The 21,271-nt window shown below is 42.9% G+C and overlaps 1 protein-coding gene across 13 annotated transcripts in view; it reads right to left on the bottom strand.

Moving 5' to 3' along the window:
• Positions 1-21,271, bottom strand: part of SLC8A1 (solute carrier family 8 member A1) — a 301,989-nt gene that overhangs the window by 237,158 nt on the left and 43,560 nt on the right. The window contains exon 2 of one of the 13 annotated variants that reach the window (XM_083733167.1): positions 5,146-5,318. The exons of the other annotated variants lie outside the window; for them this stretch is intronic. The gene's annotated coding sequence lies outside the window, so the exon portion shown is untranslated. The remainder of the gene's footprint in view (positions 1-5,145; positions 5,319-21,271) is intronic. 13 annotated transcript variants of the gene reach the window in all.

The raw sequence follows: 21,271 nt of genomic DNA, 5'->3' as shown, positions 1-21,271 counted from the left end.
TAGAAAATGCCCCACCCCACCCCCACCCCCCCCCCGTTTCATTCTGTCTCTTTCAGGGTTTTTTTTTCTTCTTCTGTGCCAGGTAAATTTACTCCCGAGTAAGCTTCCTTTAAAGGAAACTGCAGGGGGGGGCATAGATTAGGCTTACTATTCCTCTGCAAATTCAGATTAGGCTTACTATTCCTCTGCAAATTCAGGAAAAATTGTCACTTTTGTATTCCCTTTAAATCAAATCTATGGCTGTTTTAACTATGCTTTATAAGAGATCCTCTCCCTATCTTAGGAAAAATGTTCACTTCAATCTTCCTTTAAAGATAATTTGTCTAGGAACTTGCACTCTAAGGAACTTGCACGTCTAAGGAAGTAAACTCAAACTAATCTCAAGATCTGCTAAAAGGGTTCTGTATAAAGTTGGGTACTTTTATTTTCCTCTTCCTTAGTACATGATAGGCGCATGGCTTGTGATAGACGCATGGCTTGTGGTCTCTTCCCCAGTTGTGTCTGTGTACATAACAAAAAAATTCCTTCCAGTAGCACCTTAAAGACCAACTAAGTCAGTTCTTGGTATGAGCTTTCGTGTGCATGCACACTTCTTCAGATAAGTATGTGTACAGATAAGTATGTGTACTTATCTTCAGATAAGTATGTGTACATAAGTATGTGTGTTTCTGGTAGTACAAATCTTGCTATGAACCCTGTATTTTAGGGTTGGACTAGATGACCCCAGGTCCCTTTCAACTTTCCCAATTTGTGGCTGATGAGTTGAAATTTAGCCCAGATTTGCTCTTTGTTTTTTTAAAAAGGTGAGAGGTAAAGGCCGTGATGTTTTGAAGCAGAACTGGTGATATCAGGCATTTAAGTGATTGCAGTGTTTATCATTTTGTCTATTTACAAAAATCAGACTCAAAGTTTAAGCACATACAAATTCATATAATCAAGTAGAGTAGCCTTGACCAATCCTGTAAATAAAGGGCAGGAAAATTTTGTCTGCAAATGGTAAGGCTGAAATGACAGAATGTTAAAAATCTTATGAAGTCTGACTCTGGCCATTTTTCCCCCATATATAAGGGCGTGGCAGATTGTTCCGCGAATGGCCAGAGGGATATTAGCCCTTTCCTGTACATAAAGGAAGCAATTGTCCCTTTGCTTGGGCTGCAATCGCTAGCTTTGGTGAATACTTAAATTGCTGAGTTTCTCTTTTTTGTTTTAAAATCTAACCCTATTTTTAAAATCTACTCCTTACCCTTCCCTTCCCTTATTCAAATTCTAATTTAGCCAAAAGATGCAACATTTTCAATAGTATAAAAGGTTTGCTGAGACATGAACTCTGCACATGCACAGAGGCTAGATCAGCTTAAAAAGAGAGAGAGAGGAGAGAGAGAGAGAGAAAGAGAGAGAGGAAGGAGGGGGGAAAGAAGGGGGGAGAGGAGGTTTGCAGAGCGTGTGCTTGCAGGGAGAAACCTATCCAAATTTCCTTATGTAAAACTTGGAACCATTGAGGGAAATCACCCTTAATGTGTCTTTTGCTCCAAGGGCTACTTAATCAAGAGGTTGCCAAGTTTCAAATCTAACATGCCAAATTCTTTTCACAGGTAAATATCAAAGCACTCCCACTGTGAGTTCCTCTCTTGAGTAGTTTGCCTCCCCAATGGGATTTAAATTTTATAACAGTTGTGTTTTTTTTTTTTTTTTGTGTGTGTGTGTGTGTGTATGCCTATGCATTTTAGGAACAGTATTTCCTGACTGACTTCTCACATGAAATAATTTCCCCTTTTAACAGGATATGTGAACCCCATTAACAAAGGTTTGTCCCTTCTTTTCTCCCACAGCACGAATGATAAGGAGGGGATGCAAACAGTGATTTAAATACTCTATAAAAAGTAATTGCATTTGTATTTCTTTTCGTCTTTCTTCCCTTAAAGCCAAACAGTCACTTTATCGTCCATCAATGTGTCTGATCCCCTTAAAGCCAGCCCAAGCTGGTGGCCGTCACTTGCAGTAGCCAAAGAAAGAGGTATTTTCTTTTTGTCTGTCTCGAATCTTCTGGCATTCAGCTTCACCGGATGAGACCAGGTTCTAGCATTGAAAAAGAGGAAGAAAAAAACTCTCCCTGCCCACTTTCTCAACAGCATGTACAATCTTATACACCTGGTGCCGTCCCTGTGTTTTGGACTACAACTCATGCTGGCTGGAGCTATCGATTGCTCCATTATTGCTTTATTCTTTATTTTAAACTGTTTTGAGGGTTTCCCCACAAATCAAGCAGTGTATAAATTTGATGAAACAATCAAATAATAATTGGGAGCTGTAGACCAAAACATTTGACAAGCACCAATTCTGGCGAAGACGGTCCTAGTCTGTTTATGGTTGCTGCTCAAATTGCGTCGCTATCAGTAGGGCAACAAAGATATGGATACACTTCTTTTATCTCATTCTGCAACACAGATTCTACCATACCCCTCTCCTTCTAGATCTATGTGCATATCATATACAGTGGTATCTCGAGTTACAGACGCTTCAGCTTACAGACTCCGCTAACCCAGAAATAGTACCTCGGGTTAAGAACTTTGCTTCAGGATGAGAACAGAAATTGTGCTCCAGCGGCGAGACGGCAGCAGGAGGCCCCATTAGCTAAAGTGGTGCTTCAGGTTAAGAACAGTTTCAGGTTAAGAACGGACCTCCAGAACGAATTAAGTTCTTAACCTGAGGTACCACTGTGTAACGTCTGTGGTCCACTTTCATGTATCTGATGGAGCTGCGCCTTTTCTGCTACAGCTCAAGCTACGACACATTTGCCATAGCAGATCTACACCACTGCACATGCAACACACACACGTGACTCCCCTCAACAAATCCTGGGAACTGTAGTTTGTTAATGGTGCTGGGAATGGTAGCATTCTGAAGATTCTTTGTGGGGATGAAGTCCTGTGTACTGGGTGTGCTTAAAATCAGTGTTCAAAATTAGCCAGGTGCCAGGCGCATTTTGCACCTAGCTTTCAACCATTTATGAACAAGTGAAGGTGCCTGGGTGCTAAGATGGCGTCTGACACCTCCACCATTTGGAGGTTCATGCCTGGGGATCATTGGAACTGAACTGTTTTCACACACTAATAGCCCATCCTGTAGAATTCTATCAATTATATCTTAGCTGCAAAGTCAGAATGAATTTCTGGAACCAAAATGCTTTTTCTGTGCAGCCTGAGCAGGAGCAGTCACCATTAAGAAAAAGAGGTCAGAACAGGTCAATATATATGTGGGCTATCCCTGGATAAAGTGACTTTTCGTCTTTAAGTTCTCAAAGCTCTTAACCTAGCTCAGATGTTTAACTAAAAACGGCACCAGAAAGCTATGTTCTCTCTGCTATGCTGCACTGAACAGTTCTTTTCTTTTAAGCTTATTTCTGTTTGTTTGAAACATTTACATATCCTTTTTTTCTATTTAAAATATCCAAAACTGTTTACTTTAATTATAAAACAATTAAAAACGCACACAAAGAGTTTTGAAAGAACAGGAGCAGCAAAAACCTGTTCTGCAAGCCAATAAAAGCAGCAGCCAACACCAGTCCGCTCTTTAAAGCTTTGGAGAGTAAAAGGGTCTTCACCTGTCACCTAAACAATAAAAAAGCAGGTTTTGCCTTCCTGAGAATTCGGAGGGGGGGGGGAATAAGGTGTGAAACTTCTTTCTGTGGTCCTTTTAGTTTGCTTGTTTGCCATGGGTGTTAATGTATAAAGAAGGCTTGCTGACCAAGGAGAGTCTGCTAATTTCCTCCCCTTGGCCATAGGAGCTGGTTTTAACAGATGCTATCTCTGGCACCCATTTGTTACACAAATTGTGGCCAAAAAAAGAGGTGACTTTAAAAGGCGTCAAAACCACAGATGAGCAGAGCACCTTCTTTCCTGCCCATGAAGAGCCATTTCTTTCCCACAGCACGTGGTAATGCAGCAGTGCACAGACCCATGCAAGAACACAGAATGATGAAGCAATGGGTAAGGCTGGGATCTAAATAGTTATATTGGATGGGCCTAATGCCTACTGAGGTAAAGGGTAAAGGGACCCCTGAGCATTAGGTCCAGTCGTGGGCGGCGCTCATCTCGCTTTATTGGCTGAGGGAGCCGGCGTACAGCTTCCGGGTCATGTGGCCAGCATGACTAAGCTGCTTCTGGGTGGCGCTGTGGGTTAAACCACAGAGCCTAGGGCTTGCCGATCGGAAGGTCGGCGTTTCAAATCCCCGCGACGGGGTGAGCTCCTGTTGCTCAGTCCCTGCTCCTGCCAACCTAGCAGTTCGAAAGCACGTCAAAGTGCAAGTAGATAAATAGGTACTGCTCCGGCGGGAAGGTAAACAGCGTTTCCGTGCGCTGTTCTGGTTCACCAGAAGCGGCTTAGCCATGCTGGCCACATGACCCGGAAGCTGCACGCCGGCTCCCTCGGCCAATAAAGCGAGATGAGCACCGCAACCCCAGAGTCGGCCACGACTGGACCTAATGGTCAGGGGTCCCCTTTACCCTTTTTAAGGGTTTGGCTCATGCCCACCAGCCTTTTTCCTTCTTTTTTAAAAGCATGATGAGCTGATTTAGTATTTGTATTCCACTTTCCCAACAACAAATGTTGAGCTCAAAGTCATTCGCAGTAATCACAATAAAAAGGTAAAGGTACCCCTGCCCGTAGGGCCAGTCATGTCTGACTCTAGGGTTGTGCGCTCATCTCACTTAAGAGGCCGGGAAGCCAGTGCTGTCCGAAGACACTTCCAGGTCACGTGGCCAGCGTGATGAAGCTGCTCTGGCGAGCCAGCGCAGCACACAGAAACGCCGTTTTACCTTCCCGCTAGAAAGCGGTACCTATTTATCTACTTGCACTTAGGGGTGCTTTCGAACTGCTAGGTGGGCAGGAGCTGGGACCGAAAGACGGGAGCTCACCCCACGCGGGTTTCGAACTGCTGACCATACGATTGACAAGTCCTAGGCACGGAGGTTTTACCCACAGCGCCACCCAGTAATCACAATAGCATTTAAAAAAAACAAAAAAACAAAACCCATTGTGATCACTATACTATCACACAATAGCATATAAAGCAACTACAAATTCATCAAAACAACAACAAATTCATCAAAACAACTAATACCATTCAACAAAGTCCTAGTAACTCACAGTATCGCCAGGATACTTCCTAATCACATGGAACCAATGAAACTCAGATCAGCTCTTGAGTGTTGGACTAGACCTGGGAGATTGAGCTTCAAATCCCTGCTCAGCCATGAAACTCAGTGGCTGAACCTTGGGCAAGTCACAGACTCTCAGCCTAACCTGAGCTCACAGGGTTGCTGCAATGATAAAATGGGGAAGAAGAGAACCACATATACCACCTTGAGCTCACTGAAGGAAAAGTGGTATATAAATGGAACTAACAAATAAATAAATAAATAAATAAATAAATTGTGCAAGCCATTTGGCTCTTAGGTCACAGGAGCAAAACCCCAGCTCAGCTCCCAGAGGACCCTGGTTTGAGACTCTATGCAGACAAGAGGTCCTGACATACAGATGCACTTTATGGAAATGTTTACCTTACTGTGAATCCCTGTGGAACACATTCCCACTGCCCAAACACTCAGTTTCTCTACAGTTTTCAGTGTGATATGTATACTCTATGTGAGATAAATCCATTCTACACTTCCTTTCCATTCAGCCACCATCAATTTAATCCATAGTTGTTGCTTTTTAAAAAATGTATCTATATATATCTATATCTATATCTATATCTATAACTATATACAAGTGTGTTTTATGAACTCTGGTTACTTCTACTGAATACCACAGAGTTGGCAATGTTAATTGTTTAATTATATATACACATCTGTGGCAGAGAAGAAGCCTGGAAAGTTTATGTAAGATGCGAGTGATTGAAAACAGATAATTAGAATGGAAATTGCTACGTAAACTTAATCTGCAGTAGGCTGAGATTGGCACAGCTAGGAAAACACAGGATGTAAGGGTCAAACTTCAACCAGCAGCAACAGACCAGTGTGTAGAAGCCAGGCTGCCATTAACTTAATATAAAGTGGCAGGCAGTGGTGGAGGGGTAAAGTACACCAAGGCCAAGAGCCAAGCCCTCCTCTCCAGCACTTCCCCCCACTAAAATTGCTTTCTTTCCAATGCCTTTTTCTTGAGCTGGGATCTGAGATCAAAAACTGCATTTAAAAACAAGTGATGCTTGGGGGAGGAATCTGATTCCCCTTCCCTCTCCTACCTGTCAATGCTTCACCCCCAACCTCCCACTTTATATTAAAATCAAGATGACCCACGTTTATTTTATTTACCATATTTTTCGCTCTATAAGACACAATTTCCCCCCTCCAAAAATTAAGGGGAAATGTGTGTGCGTCTTATGGAGTGAATGCAGGCTCCATGGCTTCAGTGAAAGCAACACGAAGCCTCTGAAGCGCAGTGGGAGCGCTTCCACCGTGCTCTAGAGGCTTCGCATTGCTTTCGCTGAAGCCTGGAGAGGCGCTGCGCAGCTTTCCCTCTCTGCGCAGCGCCCCTTCAGCGAAGTGGGAGGAGAAATGGAAGGGGCTCCGTTTCTCCTGCCGCTTCGCTAAAGGGGCGCTGCGCAGAGAGGGAGAGAATTTTTTTTTCTTGTTTCCCCCCTCTAAAACTGTGTGTGTCCTATGGTCAGGTGCGTCCCATAAAGCAAAAAATACGGTGGTTTTTTCCCCGTCTATATCCCACATTTTTCTCCAAGGGGCTGAAAGCAGTGAACATAGTTCTCGCCCCTCATTTAATCCCCACAACAACCCCATAAAGCAGGTTAGGCGGAGATGCAGTGACTGGCCCCAAGGTCACCCAGTGACTGGGGATTTGAACCCTGATCTCTGACACTCTAACCACTACACCACACTGGCTCTTGTGTCCTGCATGGAAAAGCCTTGTTTAACCCGAATCCTGTTTACGGTACTTGTGCACCACAATGCACTTTCATAAATCAGATCATTGCATGCACCGGTTTCCTCTCCAGAAATGCCCCTTGCTGAACTCCCAAACTTCCTTAAGCTCAGAAAAGCAGTTTACAGTTTGGGACTTGTGAGCACTTGCGCATGGATTAGTATCTCCACTGGATCCTAGCCATTGTCATCCGCTGCTCAGATTTTTATCAAAGACATGTCAACAAGAATGCAAGTTCTTTCAAAGTGAGTGCACTACTAACCCCTCCATCGAGGAACCTCTTCGAAACAGGCAACAATGTTTATGAGAGCAAATCTGTTGGGTGCGGGAGGAGCTGTTTTCTGGTTGGGATTACAATCCTAGCTGGAAAAGAACTTTCAGGGTCACAATGTTCACCTCGAATTATAAATCACCACAGTTTTCTTCCAAGTGAGGGAATTACAAACTTTGGCAAGGTCACCACCCACCACTAGGATATTGAACATAGTGAATGTTCAGCCTCAAGGAGAAGATATTTTGCAGCAAAGCTGATCAAAAACACTGGAAAATAAAATAAAATAATCACAAGTATTACACTGAACTGAAATTGCCTTCACGTAGAAAAACAATAAATGTTCCCACCAGTATTGTGGTTCCCCATTAAGACAGGTGCCATCTGGATATATTTGACTTTCAGAACTGCTGTGTTATGAACCATTTTTACATGGGTAGATTATATCAGCAAATATAATGGTTATAGTATTTACATTTTCTAGTTACTGAACACTGGTAACCGGTGTAGGCAAGCACTGGAGCAAATCCTTTTGCTGCTCTTGTTTACTTGCAAGAGTGAGGGCTCATCCGAAGGCACCCATCAACAGAGAGTTCTTAGGGGCCAAAGAAAAAAGGGACAATTTCGTACCTGTTTGGCCTGATTTAGTTTCATTTGAAAGCAAGGAGGAACATGGTTGAGCATCACACAAACAGCTTACAGACAAATATGGCTGCTAAAGTGACTCAGGGCATTTGAATACTTTAAATACTTTCCCTTGGTATAATGGAGCCCATGTTTTTGTTGCCCTGTCTTGTTTAACCATAATGCCTGTGCTATAAATAGTTCCAGTCTCTACCTTCCACGCATTCACATACCTGTGCTTTGTCGATTTTGGTTTTATTTTATGTCTTGTCTTTTTCCAACATTGATCCGTAACTGTATATGGACTACGTATAACGTCATCAGAAACTGTTTGATAACACCGCATTTTGCAGAATTCTGTATAAACTTACTTTTGAAAAGTAATGAAAAATATTTAAACTGCATGTATTACATTAATCACCTACTTTGCCCTTAATACAGGCCCCATTCTGGATTAGGACATTGGCATGGGTGTGTGTGCAATCCTCTGCCCTTTTGTGATCCTGATCTGGTTGGGCCTCCTGTCCCTTCTACTTCTTGAAAATGAAATGTATATACTGCTTGAGCGCAATGAACCTTCCAAGTGATTTATTTGCATGGAGAAAAGCTCCCATTAGCTTTAATGAGATATTTCCCCATGGGAACAGCAAAGGCAATGGATTCTCTCTCTGTCTCTGTCTCTGTCTCTGTCTCTGTCTCACACACACACACACAATCATGCCTCTCTCTCTCATCATCTCTCTCTCTCACACACACACACAAAACCATGGCTTGTGTCCAGCTATGTTTTACTCAGAGCCCATTCTTTTCAATGGGTCTTCTCTTGGTAGGACCTGCACTAGATACAGCCAGAGCTATTAACAGAATGCAGAGCAGGAAAAGGCAATTTATGGTGTGCCTCCCAAACTACAAAGGCAGGCAAGTCATGCAGTCCTTTTGCTGAAGCTAATTGCACCTGGGTATAGTCAACATCTGGGATAAGTCTGGATGGGAGATCGCCTGGGAACCCCATGCTTGTGTTCCATGGAAGAAAGGCAGGCTATAAATATGAAGATTAAATACATTGGGTAGCTATCTTGTTTTACTGGATGCAGAAGCTACACTCTAATGCCCCACCAATCTTTTCACCCAGACTGTGAGAGAATTATGGGCAAATGAACAGGCCAGCCTCACATGCGCTCAGACTTATGTCCATGGTTTGGGAAAGACCATAACTTCTACAGCAAACATTTAAGTGTCGCGACAGATAAAATCTTCAGGGTTTTGTCACTGCATAGCTTGCCTCTGGAAATTCAGTCATGTTCTACACATGATTTGTAGGGACTTCTATTTGCTTTTATATTCTATTCCGTACACTGGAAGCAGTTTGTGGGGGTGAAGAGCTAAGTTTCTTTGGTTTTAGCTTAGTCATATGGCTTCAGGCAGTCAGTTTGACTGAGTGTCATTTGGTAAGAAAACTGATCCCCTTTGGGATGGTTTAGATGGCTTCCTCCAGAACCACAGCCGTGAACAGTTTCAGAGCTCTATTCTGCCACTAACAGCTTAAAGGAATATTACACAAGAAGATGAAATGCTGTCATTTAACACTGCCACATGTGTTATGATTATGTACATATACACACATACATCCCATGTTGGGGAACTAGTGTGGAATCTGGTTTTCTAGGAATCTTGTCTTGCTTTAAAAACAAAAAAGCATGGTGCTAGTCCTGATTGTCGGTGAGCTGGGAAAATACGTAAGTGAGCATGAGTGAACGAACCTTTTTGAGCCCATGAACACATTTGGAATTTTGAAGGAGTGCCATAGGCAGTGCCTCCTCTGGTTACTTCTCTTCCTTTGGACTACCTTGGACTATTCTTCCCATTATCACCACCGCACAGAAAGAGACAAAGCATGCATATACAGTGGATGCTCGGGTTGCGAACATGATCCATGCGGGAGGCATGTTCACAACCCGCAACGTTCGCAACCTGCAGCGCCACACCTGCGGGTTGTGATTCGGTGCTTTGGCGCATGCGCAAAGCGCAATTTAGCACTTCTGCAGGTGTGCGACAGTCGAAACCCGGAAGTAACCTGTTCTGGTACTTCCGGGTTTTGGCGCGTCTGTAACCCAAAAATCGCAACCTGGGGTGTCTGTAACCTGAGGTATGACTGTACATAATTTGTTTTGGGATCTGGGGAAAAGTCAGATCCAGTAAAATTAAAAGCTGAATGATTTTACACAGAGTACCCCCAAAAGCCACCAAGAAATTAATGCTTCTGTTGGTAACACTGCTCAGTAAAAACACAGAGATCTGCAGCTTCCCAGCATCACCAAAATATTGATGAGGAGGAGGATATTATTTATACCACGACCATCCAGCTGGGTTTCCCCAGCCACTCTGGGTGGCTTCCAACAAAATGTTAAAAATACAATAAAACATCAGACATTAAAAACTTCCCTAAACAGGGCTGCCTTCAGATGTCTTCTAAAAGTCAGATAGTTGTTTATTTCCTTGACACCTGATGGGAAGGCGTTCCACAGGGCACAAATCTGCCTGGATGGTGATGATTTTCTGAAGTGGTTGGCCTTCTGGCACTGGAGTCACAGCTGGCACCAGTGAGGAGAGGAGAAGGGGGAGGTCAGCTCTGTGCATGCACATGCATATGACTGCTGGATTGGTTCTGCCAGTGCATTTGCACAGCACTCACTGCCCCTCTCCAGATAAACTGCACTTCCATGTCAGCCACGCCTAATGGTTTTCCTCATGTAGGAGGGCAAGGAACCCACTAAGACATCACTGAGCACATTTGTGGACCACACAGCTTACCTATATGGTTTTGAGGTGACCCCATTTAAAGCTTTTGAAGATCTAGTGTGCTTTTAAAATTTTTTATTTTTTTACTTTTAATTAGTTTTTTTAATGATGCACGTGTTAATGGGTGCCGGCACAAAATGGCTGCCGTGAGCAGCAAAGAAGAGGAAGTGGGGGTACTACAAACCAGTGAGCACCATCATGCACAGCAAACAAAGCACTGTGAAGACCCATAATGATCCATGTCCCACATCCATGATATTTATGGGTCAGTCAATGGAGACGGCTCTGAACTGTGATTTGATGGTGGTTTCAGGGAGGGGAATGGAAAAATTAGGCAATTTTTCAAGGATTTGTTTTACTAGATTTGACCTAGATTTACTAAATTGGCACACGCACATTCTCTGCCCAACAAACACTAAATTTTCTCCCTCCTTTCCCTGACTCCTGCTGCTCTCCACTTTTTCTCCCTTTCGCTTCCCTCAGTCCATCCACCTCTGGAATCTCCCAGTTCATCCCTTTTCCCTCATACCCAGCTGGGGTTCATGAGGGAGCAGAGTGGCAGATCTGCCTTGAAAACTTGATTATAATAAATAAATATTTTTTTACAAAAAATTCCTGCCCCCACCCCACAAAAAGGAGAGAAAAAGGTTTCTAGTATATATACCGAGTAAAAGGTAAAGGACCCCTGGACGGTTACGTCCAGTCAAAGGCGACTATGGGTTGTGGCGCTCATCTCACTTTCAGGCCAAGGGAGCCAGCGTTTGTCCACAGACAGTTTTCCAGGGCATGACTAAACTACTAGTGGCGCACGGAGGACCGTGATGAGTACCAGAGCACATGGAAACGCCGTTTACCTTCAAGCTACGGCGGTACCTATTTATCTACTTGCACTGGCATGCTTTCGAACTGCTAGGTTGGCAGGAGCTGGGACAGAGCAACAGGAGCTCACCCCACCGGAAGGATTCGAACCGCCGACCTTCTGATCAGCAAGCCCAAGAGCCTCACTGGTTTAGACCACAGCGCGACCCACGTCAATGTACCGAGTATGATGAAGGAAGTGGGTTTTGCTTTATTTGTCTTACAGGCAATTCTTTTAGAAACTGAAACAACCACACTGTTGCCTCAGAAATGTATCTCCCATTTCTAGTCACGAAGGGTGTCCTTCAATCAACGAAGGTGACCAAAGTATGAGGGAATGAAAGAGATCAAGAGGCTTGTCCTCTGTTTGTGTGTTTGTGTGTGTGAGTGTGTGTGTGTGTGTGTGTGTGAGTGTGTGTGTGTGTGTAAGTAATATAAAATATTTCCTGTTATACCTGAGATTGCTGTGTAAAAATGATGTGACTATTAATTATGCCATGTGGAACATTTTGGGTGGGTGATTGCTTCATGCTGAGTCAGAAGAAGGCTTGAGTTAACTAGGGAGATAGGGTGAAGTCATTTTTTTAAATAGACAGCATTTGAAAAACAAAATACGTCCAACAGAAGCACCAGTGGTTAACACGAATTCATAATTCAATGGATCCCAGCTGTCCCCTGAAATAAAACCCTCTTCAACTGACGTCTGAAAACTAATAGAGAAGGATAAAATATGTAATGCATTAATTTGCTTGGGGTTTGGGGGAGGAATGCGGCACGGAATAAATCCGACCACAGTAATGAGGCACCCCAATGACTTTTTGTTCTTAGGAGATTATTTCAAGGGAGAACATGCCATTAAGAAACATTCAGGACTGTGCTGCCTAACAGCCCAATTCTGCACAGAAAAGACTCAAAAATAATATTGTAGAGCTGGAAAAGGGCAACCAAAATAAGACCAAGGGGCTGGAACAGCTCTTCATAAGGAAAGGTGACAAAGGTGGCAGCAAAACTCAATAATATATATATTTTTTAAAAAGATACATTTGGGGCCATCCAACTTGCATGGTTTTAAAAGGGAATCAAACAAATTCATACTGGATAAGACTATCTATGGCTACTTGTCATGATGGCCATATTACCTCCATTATCAGAGGCAATATGCATGGGAGAGGGGTCTTGTCTTCTGATATGCCACTGGCTGGCAACAACAACAACAACAACAACAACAACGTTTTGTTATTTATACGCCACTCATCTGGCTAGGTTTCCTCAGCCACTCTGAGTGGCTTCCAGCACATATAAAGACATAATAAAACACTAAAACATTTTTTTAAAAAATAATAATAATAGTGATAGCTAGAAGGGAAGAAAATGAGAGAAGAAAGGAGGAATATGTTTAAATGGTAGGGAAGAGGAATGACAGAAATAGCTTGTGGGAGAATAGGGTGCAAGTTAAGTGTGAAAGGAGAAGGGGAGAAGAAATTACAGGAGATGAGTAAAATTACTTTCAGGGGCATGTATATAAGATAAAACTTAGAATCTCTCAGCTTAGAACAGAATCCTGGACTCTATATGTCTCTGACTTGTTCCACCAGGGCTTTTCTTATTTTCTTTGCTCTAATGCAAGCGCCAGACTCTAATATATCCAAGGGATGGCATTGGAGCAGAGCCGCCGCAGGTAAATGGAGCTCATATGATGTCTTGCAAGATATCGAAAAGGCAACTGGAGTACTGACTGCCTTCTCGCCCAGAGCAATGCTGGCGATTCTTTAGTTGAATGGGGGCAATAGTCCTGTTCCATTTTGCTGCAGATGATGCTTTTTTACCCCAAAAAGTAGACACCTCTCAATGAGCTTCACTAGCTGAATCTAAACAACTAACACTCAGCCGTCCAAACATAGCCCAATAACATTTGCAACATTAAGTGAATTTTGGGCTCCAGTTGCATCATATATTGTGAATCAGCTTTCTCTAACAGATAAATCTTGCATATTTGTGTGCGTTTGTGTGTTCATGTGTACATCCATGCATGAAACCCATTTAAGAGTTTGCAATACATGCGTTTTATATTTAAGAAGCTTATGGAAGTCCATCTGCATGGTTTTGTTTACACGTGCAGTTACTCAAATAAAAATTATTTTGAAAGCAAACGAATAGAGCACAGGCTTGCCTGTAATTTTCAGTATCTGTGGGAAGCCATGTGTTTCAAGGAGCAATGCAATATTGCAAGATCTCCCTTAAGATGATTCTGCTGACAAGGCCTGTTCGGATATTCTTGTGTGTCCTACATTTATCCAGAACTTAGGCAAGAGTTCCGCAGAAAACCCTCTGGCAAGAATGGGAAGCAGATGGTTCAAGAGGAATTATTACACTTGGGGTCACTGCGTAAGGTTGTGAAGAAGAGCAGAGCCTCATCACGGTCTGGACCAGCTCCACTGCCTTAAAAGGATTTGGCACAGGTACCCTCAGCCGGCACAGCTGTGTTGGAACAGATTAATAAAGCACCTGAACTTTCATTTGGATCCTTATTCCCACGAGCCCTTTTAATGTACAAATTCTTCTAAAACAAATTTCAATAGGCAGAAGCAAGCCACAAAATATATTGTATCATCTTTGCCGTCTTTTTGATGCACAGTCTGACAGGTTGCATGTAAAAAAAAAAAAGATCATGTGAAAAAGAGATCTTATACGTCAACTGACACAGCAAGAAGAAATAATTTTAGAGCAAATGGCAAAAGGGGTTTGAGGAAGGGGGGTGAGGTGGAAATCAGCATGCACATTGCGGGTCTCCATGCAGCCTGCCCTAAATAGAGCAATGCTGAATTATGCACCTTGCATACATGATGCAAATCAAGCAGATTTGCTAATCCTGCATTATTCATTTTGTTTCTGTCGATTCACGAGGGCAGGGGTGCAAGGGTCTATGCAGGACGCTGAAGCCCCGTCCCTGGAATTCCCATCCCTTGACCGGAGCCACAGTTCTGTGGTAAAGCACAATATTTGCATGCAGAAGGGCCCGGGTTCAATTGCTGGCATTGGTGGCAGCAGGGCAAGGGAAGGGATCTCAGCCTGAGACCTCAGAGAGCTGGTCCACAGCCGGAGTAGACAGTGCTGTACTAGATGAAACAATGTCCTAGTGCAGAAGGAAGCCGCTCCCTGTGATCAATAGAAAGTCCCTTCTCTACCCCGACATGCCACTCCTGTGTTTTCTGCTTCTGAAATAAGCAAACCTTAGCAAACTACAGCTTCAAATGTACCTGAAAGGTGTAGTGTGAACACAGCCTTAGTTTCTTGTTTCCATTCTGCTGCAGCTCACATAACGGCAGCATATACAATGTCCTGTTTTGACAATCCTGACTCTCTTTCCAAATCCCTGAACCAAGGTGGCTGAAATTGCAACAGACATGCTCTGTCCGAGTGACTATGAGACTATATCAAGGATTTATCATTGTTGCTTTTAAGAACATCTTCTGAAAACATAAGACTGGCAGTCATAGATTACAATACATCTTTAAAACACAATTAATGTTGATTTACAAAAAATCTTAATAAATATTTATATATATATAAAAAAACCACAATTAATGCCCAAATTAAAAACAGCCAAAACATAACTCTCTGAACACTTTACTGAACCGCAAGTGGCAGTCTAAGGCTGCAAACCTATACCTACCTCCCTGGGAGGAATAATTTTGAGCATAGTACATAAATGTATCATAGGGACACGGGTGGCGCTGTGGGTTAAACCACAGAGCCTAGGACTTGCTGATCAGAAGGTCGCCGGTTCAAATCCCTGAGACAGGGTGAGCTCCCATTGCTCGGTTCCTGCTCCTGCCCACCTAGCAGTTCGAAAGCACATCAAAGTGCAAGTAGATAAATAGGTACCGCTCCGGTGGGAAGGTAAACGGCATTTCCGTGCACTGCTCTGGGTCGCCAGAAGCGGCTTAGTCGTGCTGGCCACATGACCCGGAAGCTGTACGCTGGCTCCCCAGGCCAATAAAGCGAGATGAGCGGCGCAACCCCAGAGTCAGTCACGACTGGACCTAATGGTCAGGGGTCCCTTTACCTTACCTTTACATAAATGTATCATTGCACAGCTAATAACTTGCAGCTAGATTCTCTCCATGTTTACTCAGATGTAAGCTCACTGAATTCAACTGGAACTCCTCCACTGAAAATAAGCATACGACATAGCCATAGCTTTACAACACTTGTGAAAAATACTCACAACTGGTTTTGTCATGACTCCAGCGGAGTCGTCCAGACCATCTCACGATGCACCCTAGCTGTCTTGGATTTATTTGGGACATAGAAGATATTATTAAGTGAGTGGGGTTTTTTTTTAGTCAATTCCAAATAATACAATAGGAAATAGAGAGGAAGGCAATGTCTTAGGCAATGCTGGAAAAATCCTAAACAGCTGGTCAACCAGCTGCCTTCAAATTTGGCTCTGACACCTAAGAATTTTGACCTACTTTCCGTCCCTCTGCAGGGCTGATGTCTAAAAATTTGATGCTCACTGCTGTTTTTCCAGCTTTGCTGTTATGTACATTGTATACTGTGACAATCCAAGATGCAGTGGTTCTTGTAGCTTTGATGACATTCTGCCACATTGTGGTGTGTTGTGCATGTATGCCAACTATACAATACAGTTAATTAACTTCATGCAGTACAATTAATCAGAGCTGCAACAAAAAAGCATTTTGTTTTCATCAGGGCTCAAACCGACTAGCAGACCCTGCCGGTCAACCAACTGGCCCTGCTCATAGGTTTGCTATCAAGGTCAACCATCAAGGATGGAGGCATAAAGAACAGAGCCTTTTCTGTGGCGGCCCCACCTTTGTGGGAGCTCCCTTCTGCAGGAGGCACATGTGCCTTCCTTTTTAAAGCCTGTTTAAAAACCGCTAAATATATTACTTTGTTCCCATCTGCTTTTAATTAATGATGTTGGGCTGGAGTTTTTAAATGTCCCTGTTCATTATTTCATATTACATTTTCTGTGGACTGCTATTTGAGTGGTTTTATCCTGCTGTTTTAGGCAATACTGAGCTAAATTGACCAAAGGTCTGACTTGGTATAAGACGTGTTCTTATGTTCCTATTTGTTTGTTTCAGAATTTATAGTCAGCTCTACATTCAAAGAGGATGCGGGTGGCGCTGTGGGTTAAACCACAGAGCCTAGGGCTTGCCGATCAGAAGGTCGGTGGTTCGAATCCCCATGACGGGGTGAGCTCCCGTTGCTCAGTCCCTGCTCCTGCCAACCTAGCAGTTCGAAAGCATGTCAAAGTGCAAGTAGATAAATAGGTACCACACCGGCGGGAAGGTAAACGGTGTTTTGTGTGCTGCTCTGGTTCGCCAGAAGCAGCTTAGTCATGCTGGCCACATGACCCGGAAGCTGTACGCTGGCTGCCTCGGCCAATAAAGCGATATGAGTGCTGCAACCCCAGTCAGCCACCACTGGACCTAATGGTCAGGGGTCCCTTTACCTTTACATTCAAAGAACACCAGAGCAATACGCAAAAATTGAATATAAAACAGAATACAAACCATATTAAATGTGTGGTTGGCTTTTTTTTTTTTTGCTAAAAACAATTAAGTCAGCAATAATTAAAAGCTGGAGAAACAGAATGGACTGATTTAGGAAGGCCTGAGAGAGAGAAAAAGATACGTTTGCAATAAACGTCACTATTTTTATTGGTTGTTGCTATGGTCAATTATACCCAGAAAGAATGAAAGGGTTAAAAATCTTGGATTTATTTTTTATTTAGTCTTTGCCGGGTGACAGAAGGATAAGGAGGCAGGCGCCAGCCAAGCCTCCCCTGGGAGGGCGTTCCACAGGTAAGAGAGTACACAGGTGTACTACAATTACAATTAAAAGAATTGGCAATACAAGGAGCTACTAAAAATGGCTGTGCAGAAACCATGATGTGGATTTCTACTGAAGCTTTCTCCAGAAAACATGCTAAGCATACAGCAGCTGTAACGCAGCCAGCATCTACACCAGAGATGTTAAACTGTGCTAACCTTGCCGTGAAGTGATACTTCCAATTCACGTTGTTACAGTAAATTCAGAGCTAGTTATAAAAGCCTTGCTCACAGCACAGTAGCCTATTAGTTCTAAGGAGAAATCAGAAAACTTCAATCCTATATACATGTCAACTTGAACTCAGTGGGACTTACCCCCAGGTTAAGCAGGTACTGTACTGCAACTGAATTAGATTTACCCAGTGAAATCCTTCTACTAATTCCAACCACATCATAGTTACTCCAGCAGCACCATGATAGAACAAGTCCAGTATAATAATTTATTATTATTATTATTATTATTATTATTATTATTATTATTATTATTACAGACTTCTTGTGCTCAGACCATTTTCCTTCAAGGTAACTCTTTTAACTCTTTTGCTGCAAATATATAGTGTTTTCTCTGATAACGGATTAGAGAGCTGACCTGGGTGGGAAATAGGGATGGCGAAGGAATTCAACTCTGTTTGCATTTAAAGGAGAACATGCCTAGCCTGAAATAACACGTGAACCAAAAAACACAGCCTTCCTTTGAAACAGGCATTCTTTTGAATTTTGCAATGCAGTTCTTCAGTCAAGCGATGGGTACAAAATTGTACGTACTAGGTTAAAATATGCATAAATATGCATATAAAGTCAAAGTGATGTAAGAGAGTGCATTATATTGGGGGAAATTGTTTTGCTAAAAATATGTATTTCAAGCAAAATTGCATACAAAAATGTGCATGTTAGGAAAAATTCACACTAAAATGCTGATGTAAGTAACTTAAGTGTCATATAATTTTTTGCTAAATTAATAAAATTATACACATATGCTTGATTCCTCAGCCTGGCCTGGCCCTTATGTCCCCATTTCCTCTGTTGTTTCTCTCAGCCTATTTCTGATAGCAATCTCCTCATGGGAAGATCCTGCACGTGCCAAGCCAGTTATTTGTAAAGTGTAATGTGCATATATGGTGTTATAGAAATAAAATAATAATAATAATAATAATAATAATAATAATAATAATAATAATAATTAAAGCCACTGCAAATCTTAATTGGAACATTTCCAATTTGGGGATTATCCAAACTGAGTCTTCCTACATTCCTGGTTCAGCACTGAAATTCGCCATTCCAAAACTCACCCCCCGCCCGGTAAGAATTGCATTGCTGCTGGAAGCTAACTGCATAAAATAGCATCTCCTGAATTGGCCTCACTCTGATCCCAAGCAGACAACTAATGACAACTCTGTTGCTATGGTAGGTTTCTCCTATAAACATTTACCCTTCTGGGCTCTTCTGCACCTCGCCCCAAAAATCACCAGGGAATTGAGATGGTTTTATCAGATGCTGGAGGAGCATATTATTAGCATAACCACAGTGATGAAAATTGGCAGACTTTACCAAATATGAGCATAGGCATGGTGAAGTTGATAGATGCCAGTACTGCTAACTTTCAGCCATCCATTGGTGCACAGAGCATTTCTCCCGCCTCCCTTCTTGGTTCTTTAACCTATCGCTAGCCTAGGAGTCACACAACATGCATATGCAAACCTCTGCAATCTTCCCATCAATATGACTTCCATGGCACTGAAATCAAGCAAAAGGTGATATAAAAATAACCACCCAAACATTTCCCAAAAATGGGCAAAAGGCACCGGACTTCAATGAAGGCAACCCCAATGCAAAACATCTCAGGGCTATCTTATGTTTCCCGAACAGAACATTTCAAAATGTTTAAACGATTATGAAACCATGACTGATCTTTTTGTTCTTTCTCTTCATATCACCGTGTCTGATTCTTTCTCCAGGAACCTTTCAAAATAAAATCAGCAGCCAAAATGGAAAGGCAGCTGTGCATCTATGAACAATAGTTAATAAGTTAAAGCTTTGGAACACCGGAGCATCAGTCAGGCAGGCAAAGCTGAGAACTTGGATGGATAAAAAAGCTATTTATTTATTTATTTATTTGCTTGCCTCCTTGTTTGCTTGCTTGCTTGGCACCCATCACCACCCTAGGTAAAGATAAAAGGGTAAAGGACCCCTGAACAGTTAAGTCCAGTCAAAGGGGTTGCAGCGTTCATCTCGCTTTCAGGCCTAGAGATCTGGTGTTTGTCCACAGAAAGCTTTCCAAGTCATGTGGCCAGCATGACTAAGCCACTTCTGATGCAATGGGATACCGTAATGGAAGCCAGAGCGCATGGAACTGCCGTTTACCTTTCCACCACAGTGGTACCCTATTATCTACTTGCACTGGTGTGCTTTCAAACTGCTAGGTTGGCAGAAGCTGGGACAGAGCAACGGGAGCTCAATTTGCACCAAATTCTACGTCAAAGAATGTTGAACAAGTCTAAATTATGCAAATCATTGTTAATATTATGCTTATTTTGCAAAAAAATTATTCAGCTAGGCATAGAGGAGGAGGAAGGAATAGTACAGAGAACCAGCAACGATACCTGCGTCACTTATTCAGTCACTGTTCCGGTTCTTGAATTTTACCACATTGCCCACACACTTTCAAGCCTTTATTCACAGCCTTAAAGACTGGAAATGTTTGGGTTTTGTTTCTAAATTAAGGCTGTGATTCTCAAGGAGCTGAATTCTGCACCCAGCACCACTTTCGCTTGAGCATATGCTGAACTGCTTGTAGAACACTAAAGGCTCTGACTGCATTGCAATGTGGTTTGGAATAGAGTTTGATTTGTAAAAGGTTTTACAAATTTGCAAAATAATGTTTCTACTGCGGAAAGATGCAACGGCAGGATGGAATAGTAGGAAATTAGGGGCTGCGTCTGAATAAGTCTGTGCTCACCTTTCTGTGTGAATAGTGACAGACAAAGGCACACTACCTACGTAATAGAACCCAGAATCTGGTTCAGCATAGGGGCCCCACTTCTTTTGGCATGGTGTCCCAGATAATTGGACAGGAGTGTCAAAAGGAAATAATAGTGGCAGCAGATGAAAATTGGCAGCTACTTCAGCATTCAGAAGGAGCAGCCACAAAGACCAATGCTAGCATTCACTGCAAGAATTACTTAAGGGTTATGGTACTCCTTAAGGATTTGAAGATTTGAACATATTCCATCAGCAGATCATCATTTCCACTGGATTTTCCACAGTCCATTTTGTAGGCCACTTCAAAACTCCTGTCATTTAAATCCCTTAATGGCTTGGGGCCAGATTACCTGAAAAACCACTTCCTCTCATATGTACCTACTCAGAATTTGAGATAATAATTATTACCCCCCCACCGCAAAGACACACACAATTCAAAGGACATAGATTGTTTAATTAGCCAAAAGCCTAAGAGATAAGGAATGTTTTTGCCTGGCTGACACCTAAAGATATGCAATGATGGCACCAGGCAAGCCTCCCTGGGGTGAGCATTCCAGAAGTGGGGAGCCACTGCAGAAAAGACTTGCTCTTCTGTTGCCACTCCCTAGACCAGGGGTTGGCAACCTAAGGCCCATGAGCCACAAGCGGCCCACGGGGGTCATTTAACCAGCCCAGGAGCCGTCCACGAACTGAGCCGCTCACTCGGCAAGTCCCTGCGCGCTGCACTAAACCGGTGCAGCACGGTGTAGAGACTCGCTTCTGTGGTGCCATAAATCGTGTCTGTGCATGCACAGACGCTGGAAATCATAGCCATGCATGCGTAATCTGGCCCACAGAGAGATCTCCACTGGAGTGAACCGGCCCAAGCGAGGTAAACCTTGCTGGCCCCTGCCCTAGACCTTTTGTGGAGGAGGCTTCCCGAGAACTGTGTGTTACACGGACC

The sequence above is a fragment of the Podarcis gaigeae genome (assembly GCF_964106915.1).
Source record: "Podarcis gaigeae genome assembly, chromosome: 3".
Taxonomy (NCBI): domain Eukaryota; kingdom Metazoa; phylum Chordata; class Lepidosauria; order Squamata; family Lacertidae; genus Podarcis; species Podarcis gaigeae.
This window is presented reverse-complemented; position numbering and strand designations above follow the sequence as displayed.